The sequence below is a fragment of the Jaculus jaculus genome, chromosome 7, assembly GCF_020740685.1.
Source record: "Jaculus jaculus isolate mJacJac1 chromosome 7, mJacJac1.mat.Y.cur, whole genome shotgun sequence".
Classification (NCBI taxonomy): domain Eukaryota; kingdom Metazoa; phylum Chordata; class Mammalia; order Rodentia; family Dipodidae; genus Jaculus; species Jaculus jaculus.
The window spans coordinates 88,339,733-88,356,547 of NC_059108.1; the positions used below are offsets into that span (position 1 = coordinate 88,339,733).

The 16,815-nt window shown below is 37.3% G+C and overlaps 1 protein-coding gene across 1 annotated transcript in view; it reads right to left on the reverse strand.

Moving 5' to 3' along the window:
- The window catches only part of Slc25a21 (solute carrier family 25 member 21), a 571,282-nt gene that overhangs the window by 262,874 nt on the left and 291,593 nt on the right, over positions 1 to 16,815 (reverse strand). The window lies entirely within an intron of this gene.

Genomic DNA, 16,815 nt, shown 5'->3' on the forward strand with positions numbered 1-16,815 from the left:
GTACCTCAACCAGGACTGTGCTGCTCTGAGAAACTCAAGAACAGCACCATGAAGGAATTACAGATATAGAATGACTGGAGAGGTCATTTGATCTTGCTTCTGAGACTGAACTAAAAAACCTCTGTTTCAGATTAGACAGCACTTCATTGCATTTCTTTTTATTTTTCTCTTAAACACAAAAATGATTCTATACAATAAAAAACAATATTGAAAAGGAAGCAATAGAACTACACAGTATGCATTTTATGGACATAAGTTCAGAAAGTTCCAGGCACTTGAATAATCCAAGCTTTACTTAAAATATTGACACTAAGTAACATCAAACCAAACAGAGCACACAAAGGTCTTTCCTACAATGTGTATGATCAGTGAGAACTGTGATCTATCCCATAATACCCCATAAAACATTAAAAAAGAATTTGCCTCTCATTTTTAACTATTCAAGCTATTCCATTAGCTTCAATACTCACTTTAAAAAGAAGTACACATCCCTGGTAGAGGAGATGCCATGATCAAGATATCCACATTTTATGGCTTTCCTCACTTTCAAAGTGCACAAAATGTCCAAGAAAATACTATATAATTGACATTCAAAAGTTTCAGAATGGAGCAATGGCACTGACTGCTATAATATCAAGATAACTACTTCAAATAACTTAAAATTATATTCATATAATTGTGATATTACTATTAAAATATAGGTTCTATCATTTAAATCAATATATTCATCTAACTTTTTCACTTTATTGGTGCTTTCTAGGAAGACTTCATGCATATATTTCACTATTGCATGAGATATTTTGTTATTTCTTATGTAGTTTAGGATACATAAAACTAATATATCCTTGTTTACAGATAAGTTCATGCTGTTATTTACAATAGTTAAAATATTAATTGGTAATTTTGAGAAAAGATTCATTTTTATTCAAATTAATTAGTAAAAAACCTTTTAGAATAAGGGTATAATAAGTATTTGCAGACATACTCAGAAGTTGCTTCATAAATAACCAATATGACAAATTAAAGATTGGTGAAAATTGTGAAATGTGTGAGACTTTCTCCAAATAAGTTTTAAATGAAGTAAAACACTTAGTATATATAACACTAATTGAGGAATACTATATCGATTTTAAGACAATCCTAAGCAAAATTGGTAAAATTTTGTTCTTGTTACTTTGGAAACATACCAGCACCACTTTAAATTTATTCATATGCATACATTTAATTTCTAATTATTTTAACTGTTAGGAATGCTTTTTAAAATTGATGTTGAACTTATGAGTTTGAACTAAAAGCAAAACCTTGCTCTTTGAAATAACTTCAGTTCTTGTACAACACCTAGAATGCAATGGTACAGTACCTGATCTTGAAGCTGAGATTTTCATAGTTGAAGCTGCTATAATGAGAATCCTTTCGATTAAATTTAGTAATGAAATTCTAGGAGCAAAGTAAACAAACAAAACTACACCATACACTTAAGATGCATATTACTGAGAAAGCTGAAATCGCCTTAGGAAGAGCAGAGAGGAAGCAGAGGCCTGCTGGCACCTAGTGGAAGACGGCGGTAAGCCAGCTGTGTGCCTCAGCCTCAGAGGATTGCTGGGAAAGAACACTTTTTAATTATTTTAATCTATGCTTTTTATCACACATATTTGAGAGGAAGGCAAATATAAAAATATCTGGAGCAATTCATCCTAACAATGCAACAAAATGTTATGATTTTAATTTTCTGCAAGGACAGGAAGAAAACTTGAAAGGGTGGAAGTGGAAGACAGGAACAGACCAGCTGTGGTGAAAACAATACGGCCTAGTGAACATAAAGGTTGTGTAACCTTCCTTTCCCTGGATATGCGTTGCCAGAGCAGATCACACTATTCTATTCTCCATCAAACATATTTTTTTGCATGTGCATGTTGTGTGGGTGTGTTCATATATGTGTGTTTGCACATATCTGTACATGTATTTGGGGGCCAGAGGATGATGTCAAGCATCTTCATCAGTTGCTTCCCATCTCATTTATCGAGACAAGCTCTCTAGCTTGAACCCAGATAGGGGAACCTCTATCTTTACCTCCCCAGTGATGGAGTTATACGCACACACCACCGTGCCCTCCTGGCATTGTACATAGGTGCTAGGGGTCCTCACTCAGGTCGTCACACTCTCAAACACTTCATCCACTAAGCCATATCCCCAACCCATTAATCAAAGAGTATTTAAGAAATTAAGTGACAGGATTTTTGTGAAGTTCTGTCTATGCTTGGGGAATTGATGACAGAGCACTGTTTACATTTTGAGTTTTTAAGTGACCAAAATATTGCATACAGAGGATTGTTTGTTTTTACTTCATGGAAATTTTTTTTAAACATATTTTATTTTTATTCATTTGGGAGAGAGAGAGAAGCAGATAGAAAGAAGAATGGGTATGCCAGGGCCTCTAGCCACTGCAAATGAACTCCAGATGCATGTGCCATGTTGTACATCTGGCTTACGTGGGTCCCGGGGAATTGGACCTGGGCCCTGAGGCTCTGCAGGTAAGTGCCTTAACTGCTAAGCCATCCATACAGCTCCTTTCATGGCATTTTTAATATGAGAAAAAATTAGATCTGAAATCCATCTCCATCCCACCCTCATCTTTTGGGACTGAGGAAACAGATGGCTGGGAGGGAAACTTCTGGTTTTGAAGGTAATGAATGAGTTCATGGCCTGATATAAGAGAACGTAGAATTACTACATTTTCCAAGGAGAGTCATACATCAGTTAAGCCCATCAAATATACTCATGGTCCCTGCAAATGTGAGCTTTCTTCAGTTTCCTAATGAAAGGATTTTATTATATGGATATGGACTTTGCTGTCCTCATAAGTTTTTCAAGGACTATACCTTGTATATCTTGGTATTCCTGGAATGATTAGTGGTTATTTTGTGATGGAGATATAGAAGGATCAAGTCATACTAAGACTTACGTTGTACTAAGTTAGGAGTGATTTCCCAATAGCTGAGTATTTAAATTTGGGTTACTAAACTGCAAATGCCCTATGATTTAGTATAGGTTCACTTTATTTCATCAAATTGTTTTATTGTCTTAGATAGCTGGCATAATCTTTAGCCAGCACATAATGAAAGAATTTTGTGTACATATTCTTTCTTAGGGCCTCCTCTTTAACCATGAAGTAACCTATGTTGTTATCCTGTTGTACTAACCTGAAATATCATACCCAGTCATGTGTGTAAGTCTTAGCCTACATATCTTAAAAACTTTTATCTTTAAAAACTAATATTTTAGCTAATATAATTGAGTTTGTTTAACATCATGTTGTAGACATCTAGAAGTTTATTGCAGAGCACACCAACACTCTAAATACCATGTTAATGGAGGGCTGTTTATGCCTCTCTAAATTCCCTTCCCAACTGCAAGATGTAAGCACCTATTACTTCTTGTAAGTTTTGTTTGGGTAAATGCCAGACAATCCACTCATTTGTACAGACCCCCTTGATTCTGGGCATTATGCAGTACCAGACTTGAGAATACTGTAAAGCTTAGTTAGAACAGCTTTTTGAGAAGTGAAAACAAGATGTGGGACTTCAGCAGCTGACAGTGCCATCCAGTGAACCAGCATCTTGTAGTCAAAAAGCTGGCTAAGAAACCTGCTCACATGCTTCAGCATAACAGGTTTGATGAATTAACTGAAAACATATTGCGGAATACTTTTTACATTAAATATGAAATTATCACCATAAAGTTTATAAGAGAAGGAGTAAATGAGGGAAAAGGGAAGTGATTGGTCCTAATTCACTGGCAATAAAGGGTTTCCTTCAAAGTATACTCCAATTCCCTCTGATATCTCAAGTTTACACAAACGGAAGTGCTGGCCTGTTCCCACTTCAGGTGCACCACAGAGCCATGGTCCTGTGTTGACCTCTGTACTTTTTTCAAGTAACCTTCCTTGCTGAAGGTTTGAATAGGGGATTCGACCTGGGTAGGTCACTTTCAAGGGTCATGTCCTAATGCCTCTACACATGTAGGACCTAGCCCAGGGACTGTGGGACAAGAAGCAGAGGCACAGTAAGTATGAGCAGGAGAGGAAACACGTGTGGCAAGTAGCTGGAAAAGGTGACTATCACCGTTGGCTTAGAAAGGTTGTTATGGCAGTTCAGTGGAAGAAAACTGCCTTCAGCCTAGGGTAGAAGGTGGGAGGGGGCACCAAGAAGGAGTTTGAAAAGGAAGTTGCTGGGCCTTGAAAGATGGCTAGGACTTAGATAAACTACACTGGGAGAAGAGCAAACTGGCATAAGGAAACTTTGCACATAGTGATGAGATCTCCTTTCCCCCACATGCAGCAAGAGTCAGAAGAGAGGCATTTGCCTCACAGTCTTCTGACTGGGAAGAGCCAGGTACCAAGTGTGAACTAGTACTTATGACTACCCTATTTAAAATATTCAAACTGCATGTTTGTATGAGTAAGGGAGGAAACACATGTGGCAAGTATTTTCCTAAGCCAAAAGACCTTACACATGGATTCTTGCACAAATTTACCTTTTTCTCCAAGCCTATCACAGCTCTTGTTCTTTTAGCATACAGGGCAATGGCATCAGGGGCCAACCAAAAATACAGAATGAAGGCTACCTGCCCTAAAATCAAGTCCACTACTTGCTGCTAGATATCCTGTCACTTATTGTTATGTGAAACAATTCTGCTTTTAAACTGAAGTATATCATGCTTGTCATCATTTTATTCTGTTAATTATATCATCATTAACTAAGATATGTTTGGTTCTCCAGTACTCTAACCTTGCCTCTAACAGTCAATGTTCTCCAGACACCCAATACTCAAACTTAAAAATATAAAAGTAAAAAAGTTATTTCCCCTGCCCAAAATTATTAATTTTAGTTCCCAAGGTTTATCAATAAATATGAAACTCCAAAGGTAAATAAGGATAATAGTAATTCCAAACAGAGCTTTATTCTTTGTTCTTTTAAACTTTGTATTGACATTAATATGGACTCCCTTAAGCTTAAAAAAAAAAAAAAAACTACATCTGTCTGCCTGGCATAATTAGAATTAAGAAAAGGATCTAATAAATACTGGGTAGGTGAAACTTTCCTTCCATAAATCATTATTTCAAATGTGTCATCACAATTCTCAGCTGGCCAATTAATTAAAATCTAAGAAACAGTAGGTTTTGCTCAGCAACCACTCAGCTAGCAGCCCCACTAACGATGGGCACCCCTGTAATCTTAGTGACACCTCAACGCCGTCAGTGTGTCATGGCCTGAGCATGAGCTCCACCTTGACAGACAATGGAAGTGAGTTGTTGACCCAAATTAACCTGTGCTCAGACCAGGTCTTAATGTTCATTTGACACAACATTAATATCTTTTCAGTTTGTCTTGTGGTTCTACTTGGAAACTATTTCTTTCCTTTTTTTTTTTAAATGCTGAGAAACCAGTTTGTTCCATATCATTCAGCCTTCCTCACCCACCCCACATGACAGCAAAAATTTCTAAAAATTACTTAGTGCATTCGTCTTTGCAGTTTCAACTCTCAGCATTTGAAACAGCCCATAGGTGATAATGAAATGCATAAAGAAACGAGAAAGAGAATCCAATTACATCTACCTGCAGAGTTCAGCTGCACACTGAGTAACAATAAACAGGCATTCTTAAGTCACAGAATTTCATTGGAAATGGGGCAGAACTTGTGTATTTTAACAACTTTTTACAACTAGTAACCACTACAGCATTTATTTTACTTTTAAAAAGAAAACCAGAGGTTCATAATTTAAACTAAAGGGTCTTTCAGCCTTGAAGACAAAAAACACTTCTGCTTTGCACCTGAGTAATAATGTGGGATGTGTACAGGTGAATTAAGAGGACTGGACTCAAAGATAGTTTGTCTTTGGCCAATCTGAAACAGCTGAGTTCTCTCCAGCTCTGCAGTCGTTTATTATCCAGCAAATAAAGCCAGGATTCTTGCTTCTTAAACACAGTGGTGGTCCTTGGCTTATGATTTACCATGTCTATGCTGAAATGCATGACATTGGTCATTACAAAATGTTCTCTTATATACCGACACACACCTCTGATGACATTTTTGTCTGATTTACTTTTTTTTGCCAGTAAACTCAGAGAGCTTTGATCAGAGGCACACATTTTCTCATCAATGTGACCCTCAAAACATATTTTAGCAGACACTTATTCTATTCTAAGTCTATGTCACACATGCATCCAACTTCAAACCCAATTAGAAGACTGTCTCACATGGACACACAAGTACAGAAAACACACATATATGTATATGTAATTCAAAGGCTCCAATTTTGAAAACTGCTACTATAATTAGTTGGCATAATATAAGTAAATTATTTCATTAGTTGGTACATAGACTTATATAAGTCCCTTGAATATATATGGCAGCATGAGTTTAAACACTAAATTAAGATATAAGTGGATTAACTTATGTTTGTCATTCTTAGCAGGGATGAGGTACAAATATATTAGATAGTTTGGCATAACTGAAATGAATACATTCAAGGAAAACTATTCTCTCATGATAAGCAGAGATGAAGAACAAAAAGCACCTAGTGAAGAATCATTTTGTAAAGACCTATATGAAGTTAATAAAAAAATAGATATCCTCTAAAATATAAAATTAATCAATACAGCCAGGTATGGTTGAGCACTCCTTTAATCCTAGTACTCAGAAGGCAGAGAGGTAGGAGGATCACTGTGAGTTGGAAGCCAGACTACATAGTGAATTCCAGGTCAGCCTGGGCTACAATGAGACCCTACCTCAAAAAACAAAAATCATCACCATAATCATTAATATGGAAAAAAAGAATAAAATCACTCCAAGGTGTCATATAGTGATGAAAAAAATCAGCTTTCTAGTTCTCTAGGACTAAATTTTAGCAGCCAATATTTCCACCAGCCACTAGCCACAAATGGCAATTGAGCACCTAAAATATGGATTGAACTATGGTTAGTCATAATTGAAATGTATTATAGGTACAAAATACACAGCAATTTCAGAGACTTAGTACTGAAAATAGAATGCAAATTATGTCATTCATATTTTAATGCATGTTATGTTAATATTTTGAATTGATTGTGTTCAGTGAAATGTTTTATTAAAATCAATGTCACCTGTTTCTACTTTCTAATGTGGCTATTTAAAGTTTAAACTTACAAATGTGGTTTATATTATATTTCTACTGGACAAATTTGGCCTAAAGCATAAAGTCACAAAATGTGAAAACTGATTTGTGAACTTACAAATCATGTTGTCCAACAGGAAAATGAGGTAGAGGTAGACTCTCTACCTTACAATCAGTTGTGGATTCTCTTTGAGGCCAGAGTCTAAATATGGGCCCATTTTTTCTTTCTAGAGAGTGCCATAAAAGAGAGCTAATTACTTGCCTCAATAACCACACTCAACATACTTTCACTTCAGGCAGTTTCAAACCCTGCTCTCATTCTTTAATATATAAGCACCTTTTTCAACTTGACTTACAGCTATCAATGGAATTGTTTTCCTTCCCTCTTTGACCTTGGTAATGAACACTTATCCCAAGACATGATGTTTATATACTGTGAAAATTCCATGGATCTCAATGAAGGTTTTAGATTCATGCCATAAGTTATTTAAAAAGTGAACAAGCTAATAAACTGATTCTTAACTGTACAATAGTGGATGAATGACTAAAGAAAATGTTTTACACAGTCATAATGGAAAGCCATTTTGCCATAAAAAGAATGAAATCCTATCCTTTATAACATGAATATGATGGAATATAATTATATCATGCACAAACCAATTGAAAATAGGCCTTAAATTTGTCTTTAATATCTAGGTAAAATGTGCCAGGCATGGTGGCACACGGCTTTAATCCCAGCACTTGGGAGGCAGAGGTAGGAGGATCGCCATGAGTTTAAGGCCACCCTGGGTCTATAGAGTGAGACTCTACCTCAAAACAAACAAACAAACAAAACTAGTAGGAAAAAAATTAAATCATTCTTCACATGAGCTCTAGTTTCCTTTCTCAGAAATTCTTTACCCTCTCCAATTCCCTATCTGTACCTGGTATCATATATACTAAAAGTGTTTACTTCTAAAGCCATCTCTTTATCTGTGGAATATTATCTTCCTTAAGAGAACTTTAAATTTTTATCTTTATTATTACCATTATATCAAGTTGAAATTTATATAGTAATGTCCATTTATAGATTCCTATTTTCTAATATATGCAAAATAAACAAATAGCCTCCACCCACTCCCTACTGCTTCAACTCGGAATATCAGTTTTTGTCATGGGTTAGAGCAATGTTAAAAATGTCTGGGAAGATGGTTTAGTGGTTAAGGCACTTGCCTACAAAGCCAAAGGACCTAGGTTCAACTCCCCAGAACCCACATAAGCCAGATGCACAAGATGGTGCATGCATCTGGAGTTTGTCTGCATCAGCTGGAGACCTGGCACACCCATTGTCTCTTTCTCTTTCTCTCTCCCTCTCTCTGTCTCTCTCTTCCTCTCTCAAAAAGTAAATGATTTTTTTTTTCAAAAAGGGAAAATAGACAACCATAGATTTCTTTTATAAAGGGGAAAGAGAGGCTGAAGAAATGGCTCAGTGGATAAAGCACTTGCCTCACAAGTGTGAAGACTGAAGTTCAGATCCCCAGTATCACATATGTGAGGGAGACATGGTGACCAGCTCCTGTAATCCCAGTAATCACAGAGCACAGATAGGGAATCCCCAGGGAAAGATGGCTAGCTAGACTAACAGAATCAGTGCAGCCTGAGTAAGAGGCCATGCTTCACTAAATAAAATAGTGTTAAAATTACCTTCCCATTACTAAGACAAAGCACCCAACCAAAAGCAGCTAATGGAAAAAAAAAAAGTGTTTGCTTTTTTTGTTTTGTTTTTCTTTTCTTTTTTCCTTTCATTTATTTATTTATTTATTTATTTATTTGGCTTTTAGTCTTAGACAGAAACTATATGATAGCAGGGGACAAAAAGGTGTGAATAGAGTCTGGACATAACCTCTTTGTCCTAGAAAACAGGAAACAAAGCAGCAGAGTGAACTGAACTCTAGCAGAGAGAGCTGGCTATAACACCTCTAAGCCCATTCCCCACAAAAACACCTTCTCCAGCAAGGCTCCATCTCCAAAACTGTCATCATCTGCGGACCGTGCATTCAAAACACAAGTTTAGGGGGCATACCTAATTAAAATTATACCTCAGAAAGCCATAAAGGAAGACACCCAATACCAACCTTAGGCCTCCACAGGCACACTCACACATACCCTACATACATGCATACATACAAATAATTACAGATAAAATACAAATAAAGGGGAGAGAGCACATTAAAAGCCAAGTCTGAGTGATTAGAAAACAAAAGGAACTGAAATGTTGTGTTAATAGGTCAGCTACTTCTCCCATCTCCATGACCCACCTGATGACCACCCCAAAGAACTTCCTTAACTCTCACACTTTTCCACTGCTACTGCCATTGCTGCATCTCCAGGGGACACCAGAAGACCGCCCCCCCCTTGAAGACTTCCATCTAGGGAATCTATAGAAGCAGCATCATGAGGATCCTATAAAAGGGTCTTGGCAAGGGACTGGGGATATGTCTCAGTGGTTAAAAGTACTTGCTCTATAAGTCTACTGAGTGGGATTCTAATCTCCAGTACCCATGGAAAGCCAGACTCACAGTGACATTCACATCAGTAATCTCAACACACCTCGAGCAATGGAAAGCTGACACAGGAGAATTCTGAAGCTAGTGGACCAGCTAGTCTTGGCTTTCACATGACAAAACAGGAGATACCTTGTTTCACAACAAGGTAGGTGTGAGAACAAACATCCTGAAGTTGCCCTCTGACCAGTACATGTGGGTTATAGTATGTGTGTGCCCATACACACATATCACACACATATACAATAATACACACACAAATTAAAAGCTTGTGGGGGAGGTTACCTAGGTGACCACTGCCAAGGACCCAGAAACAGTAACCTGAAATGAAGCACCAGGCCAACATGGTGCTCCAGCTAAACAGCTGCCTGCCAGCCTGATCAGAACAATGGCAGCTAGACAGAGAACATATCATCCATCCCCAGCTCTTAGAACAGAGTCGATCTCCTTTAGTGAACTTCCCATGGGGCAGCCCCAAGAACCTCCAAGGGAAGAACTTGACTGGTAAAAATACCAGGCAAATCAGGAACAGGACTCAGAGGGCAGGAACCTAGAGAAACTTCCAGTGGTGAGCCAAAATCCAATTATCAGGGCAGTTGGTTTTAATATCCTATATCTTCACCCAGCTCTCGTTCTTCTACACACCTATTCTTTTTTAATATAACACACAAGGCCAATTTAACAGGCCAGTCAGATCCTCCCCCCTCCCACTATTCTCAACTTATTTCATTTCTCTTTTTATTTACCCTTACATAGTCTTTAATTTTCCTTTTACCTTGCCCAAAGAACATAGGGTAACCTGGTTTGCAGGTTCTCTATCTCTTATCTCTTGCCAAGAGATAAGTCTCTTTTAAATTATCTGAGTATATACTTTGCCACACTCATCTCAATCTAACTTTAAGTAATATTTCCACATCCTCCAGTTATTTTTGCCTCTACAGTTTCTCCTTACATTTATGTTTTCCTCTCTACTTCCTCCCTATAAACCTATAAGTACTAATCACTATTTCCACAATGTTTAGTTTTTTCTTTTGCCTTTATTTTTCTTTCTACATACACCCACAATAACTAATGTATTGGTATACATAGTACTATCAATGTCCTTAGCTAAATAAATCAATAGGTTCTAAAAGTTTAATTGTCTTGCAATCAACTGCTAGTCTATGTTTATACCAGGCATATCCTCCTACCCCTGTACTCTTAAGCCACCTGACCACACAGTCCCATACCCTGAATCACCAAACAAGACCCTTCATCAAGCCTCCTGGTCCCCACCAGAGAATCTCGGGCTTCTTCCCTCTGAACAGGCAGGCCCCATTGCCATCAGAAGCTTAGCTGAAGCAAATATAAAAGGGAATAATCACTGAAGATACTTCAAGGGTAGACTACAGTTTCCAGCTTCCACTGAGATGGGCAAATCACAGCAAAAAGAGAATAACATGAAAAGTCAAATTCAAGTAAATCCAACAAGATTGTCCAGTCCCACAATGGATGTCTCCAATCAAAACACAGAAGAGGCAATAGGATCAGAACCCCAAAATGAAGATATGAGCTATGTAACCCTGTCCAAACAAATGGAAAAATTGCAGAAAATCAACAAAGAGCCAAAAATTGCATGATGCTATCCTCACTATATTAGACCTAATAGAAAAGAAACAGGAAGGGTTCCAAAGACAGTTAAATGATCTGAAGGAGAGCAAAATAAAAGAGGTCCTCAATGATCAGCTGGCTAAGCTCAATGAAGACATAAATAAATGCAAGGATGAATTCCGATAAGTATTAAAAAAATCAGAAAATGATGTGACAAGGTAACTCAATAGCTGGATGGAAACTATACATAAAAAAGCAGTAGAAGATACAAACCAAATTGAACAAGCCCAAGACTCTATAGAAGCTCTCAAGAATAGAGTCAACCATGTTAAGGACAGAAGCTCAGAACTGGAAGATGAAAAAGAAGAAACAGTTTATGAGTCCAAAATTTTCAATAAGTTCAAAACTTTTTGTGAACACAACACGAGGGAACTGGGGGATACCCTTAAATGACCCAACATTAAGATCATGGGAATACCAGAAGGGGAAGAAATTCAGACCAAAGGCATGGAAAACTGATTCAACAAAATTATCAAAGAAAACTTTCCCACTCTCCCAAAACAAAATCGCATCAAGTTACAAGAAGCTAACAGAACTCCAAACAGACTGGACCAAAACAGAAATTCCCCAAGACATATTATCATTAAGACCCTAAACATCGATAACAAAGAGAAAGTCCTAAAAGCAGCTAGAGAGAAACAACATATTACATATAAAGGTAACCCTATTAGAATTACTTCAGACTTCTCAATGGAAACCCTGAAAGCCAGAAGGGCTTGGAATGTAACACTGCAAAGTCTAAGAACTTTTGGCTTCCAACCCAAACTACTATTCCCAGCAAAAGTATCCATCATAATAGATGGTAAAAGAAAAAATGTCTACAATAAAAGTCATCTTTACAACTATATGAACAAAAAGCCAAACTGGTAGAGAGTACTTCACAGAATTCTCCATAGAGAAGAATCAGAAAGAAACCTCAGGCTGGAGAGATGGTTTAGCAGTTAAGTGCTTGCCTATGAAGCCTAAGGACCTCGTTCAAGGCTCAATTTCCCAGGACCCATGTAAGCCACATGCACAAGGGGGCACATGCATCTGTAGTTCATTTAAAATTGCTGAAGACCCTGGCATGCCCATTCTCTCTCTATATCTGCCTCTTTCTCTGCTGTCTGTTGCTCTCAAATAAATAAATAAAAATAAAAATAAAATAAAATAAAGAATCAACCTCAAGTGCCTACAAGAAGCAGATCACAATAACCAAACTCAGAGAAAGCACAAAAAACTACAAAGACCAACAAAACATCAAGCCATATAAACTACCACAATATGGCAGGGATTAAATCAAACCTCACAGTTATTACCCAAAATATTAATGGCCTTAATTCACCCATCAAGAGACATAAGTAAAGATGGTGGATCAGAAAAATAGACCCCTCAATCTGCTATATTCAAGAAACCCACTTCACCACTAAAGACACCTTCTCAGGGAGAAAGGGTAGAAAATAATATTCCAAGCAATAAGAAACAAGCAGGCATAGTATACTAATAACATATAAAATAGATATCAACCCAAAAGTAACAAAAAAGACAAAGAAGGAACTTCCTACTTACTAAGGGAATGATCCAACAAGAGGATATCACAATCATCAACCATTATGTACCAAACACAGGTGTACCACCATTCATAAAACAAAACCTACTTGACAACAAAACAGAAATAACCACCAACACCATCATAGCTGGGGACTTCAATATTCCACTATTAGCAACAGAAAATTAACAGGGAAGTAAGAGAACTCAACAAAACCATAGATCAATTAAACCTAACAGACATCTATAGAACATTCTACCCAAAATCCACAGACTACACATTTTTCTCAGCAGCCCATGAAACCTTCTCTAAAATAGATTACATACTGGGTCATAAAGCCTGACTCCATATATTTAGGAAGATTGACATAATTTCCTGTATGACATCAGACCATAATGCTATATTGCTAGAAATTAATAACAAAAGATGTGCCAGGAATCCTACCAGCTCCTGGAAACTTAACAACACACTTTAAAAAAAATCAGCGGGGGGAGGGGGAGTGCTGGAGGGATGGCTTAGGAGTTAAGGCGTTTTCCTGCAAAGCCAAACAAAGCAGGTTCAGTTCCCTAAGACCCATGTTAGCCAGATACACAGGGGGCCACATATGTCTGGAGTTCGTTTGCGGTGGCTGGAGGTCCTGATGTACCCATTCCCTCCCTCCCCCCCCTCGTCAAATACATAAATATAAAAATGTAAAATAAAAGGGTAGTAGATGAAATAAAAAAATGAAATTGCAAAATTTCTAGAATTGAATGACAATGAAAACACAACATACCTAAAATTATGGGACAAAATGAAGGCAGTCCTTGAGGGAAAATTCATAACACTGAATGCCTTCATAACAAAGACAGAGAGGTCCCAAATCAATAACCTAACCTTCCAGCTAAAAGCACTGGCAAAACAGGAAGAATCCAATTCCAAAAGCTCCAGATGGAAAGAAATAATTAAGAGCAGGGCAGAAATTAATTAATTGGAAATTAAGAAAAAAATTAAGAAAATTGGCAAAACAAAGAAATGGTTCTTTGAGAAAATAAACAAGATTGATAAACCCCTGGCTACTTTGATCAAATGAGAAAAAAATAGATGCTTCAAGTTAACAAAATCAGAAATGAAGCCGGGCATGGTGGCATACACCTTTAATCCTAGCACCAGGGAGGCAGAGGTAGGAGGACTGCCGTGAGTTTGAGGCCACCCTGAGACTCCATAGTGAATTTCAGGTCAGCCTGGGCTAGAGTGAGACCCTACCTCAAAAAATATTAAAAATGAAAAAGGAGAGATCACAACAGACTTAAGTGAAATTGGGAGAATAATCAGGACTTATTTCAAAAACCTCTACTCCATGAAACTAGGTAATACAGAGGAAATGGATGACTTCCTGGACACATGCCACCTACCAAAGCTAAACTCAGAACAGAGTAATCTCCTAAACAAACCTATCACACCCATTGAGATTAAAAAATTACTCAAAAACTTCCCCAAAAAGGAGTCCAGGACCAGATGGCTTCTAAGCTGAGTTCTATCAAACCTTCATGGAAAAACTGAAACCAATTTTTCATAAGCTGTGCCAAGTAATCAGAGAACAGGGAAAGTTCCCCAGCTCCTTCTATGAAGCTACTATAACCCCAATACCAGGCAAAGATGCACAAAAAACAAAAAAGAAAACTATATACCTATTTCCTTGATGAACTTAGACGCAAAGATCCTGAACAAAATCCTCACAAACTGAATTCAACAACACATCAAAAGCATTATCCACCTGGATCAAGTAAGCTTCAGTCAAGGAATGCAGGGATGGTTCAACATTTGGAAATCTGTCAGTGTAATATACCACATAAATAAGCTTAAACACAAAAACCACATAATCATAGATGCAGAAAAGGTCTTTGACAAAATACAATATCACTTCATGATCAAAACATTGGAGAGAATATGTATGGATAGTTTATATCTCAACAAAATAAAGGCTATATGTAAAGCTCCTAAAGCCCAAATAATACTTAATGGGGAGACTGAAGGAATTCCCATTGAAATCAGGAACCAAACAGGGGGGACCACTCTCACTTCTGCTCTTTAATATAGTACTCGAAGTCGTAGCTCAAGCAATAAGATGGGAGAAACAAATAAAAGGATAAAAATTGGAAAAGAAGTAGTTAAGTGAGCCCTGTTTGCAGATGACATGATTCTATACATAAGAGACCTGAGACTCTCAATCTCAAAACTCTTAAATGTGATTAACTCCTTCTGCAAAGTAGCAGGATACACAAAACTCAGTAGCCTTTCTATATGCAAAAGACAAAGATACAGAAAAAGAAATAACCAATTCTGTACCATTTTCAACAGTAACAAAAAAGTAAAATACCTTGGAATAACATTAACCAAGGAAGTAAAAGACCTATACAATGAAAACATAAAAACACCCAAAAAAGAAATTTAGGGGAACTTGAGAAAATGGAAAGACCTATCATGCTCCTGGATAGACTGAATTAACATTGTGAAAATGGCAATCTTATGAGAGGCAATATACAGATTTAATGAAATACCAATAAAAAAATCCCAACATTTGTCTTCACAGATATAGGGGAAAAAATGGTCTCAAAATTCACATGGAATGACTGAAGGCCTTGGATATACAGGCATATCCTTAGCAAAAGAAACACATCTGGAGGCATCACTATACCTGATCTAAAGCTATACTACAAAGCCATAGTAATGAAAACAACATGATATTGGTATAAAAACAGGAATATAGACCAATGGAACAGAATTGAGGACCCTGACTTTGAGTCAAGTAAAAACAGCTCCTTGATATTTGACAAAGGCCCTAACAATGTAGGCTGGAAAAAAGATAGCATCTTCAACAAATGATGCTGGACAAACTGAATAACCATATACAGGAAAATGAAACTTGATCCACACATATTGCCATACACAAAAATCAAATCCAAATGGATCAAAAACCTCAATATAAGATTGTAAACTCATCTATTACTGGAAGAAAAAAATAGGAGGAACTTTCCCTGATATAGGAATGGGAAGACTTCCTGAACAAAACCCCAGTAGCTCAGAAACTTAAACAATCATTAAACTATTGGGATCTCATGAAGCTGAAAAGTTTCTTCACAAACATACAATAAGCAGATCCCATAGATTACCCACAGAATGAGAGAAATTTTTGTCAGCTATACAACTGACAGAGGCCTAATTTCTAGAATCTACAAAGAATTCAAAAACCTAAACAATAATAAGTCAAACAACTCACTCACAAAATGGGGCAGAGAACTGTACAGAGAGTTCTCAGAGGAAGAAATACAAATGGCAAACACACACTTAAGAAAATGTTCATTGTCCCTAATTATCAGGGAAATGGAAATTAAAACAACTATGAGATTCCATCTTAAACCAGTGAGGATAGCAAACATTAAAAAATCAAATTACCTATCTTTTTTTTCTCCTTTTTCCTTGACACTGGCCTGTAACTCCCATTAACAGCATGCAATTAACATCCACAATGAGCTATTGATCAGAGAGACCTACATGGTTTCCCTAAAGAAGACAGATTTCTGTCAGCATATTTGATGAACCACCAAAGGTTAATGGTGAGACCCTACTGCCAAAAATACCATATGCTGTTGGTACAGAACATGGAGTGACCTGGATAGAATCTGGGAGAGTCAGTCCCCAGACAGTTAGCTCATCTAGTGCCAGAAGTTGCTACATGAGTGACTGGAGGAAAATGACCAACATCTGTCCAAGCAACCCATGGTCGAAGCTACTCAGCAGTAAACAACCTGACATGATGCTCACATGAGTGCAATTACGGCACAGAGCCATGGTGGGTAACTGCTCCTCATCTGGCTAACAGATCTGCTCAGTGGAATGGAACCCATAGCTGGATCTGGGAAACAAGTCAGAATCATATCCAAAAAACAAGCACGCTCTCC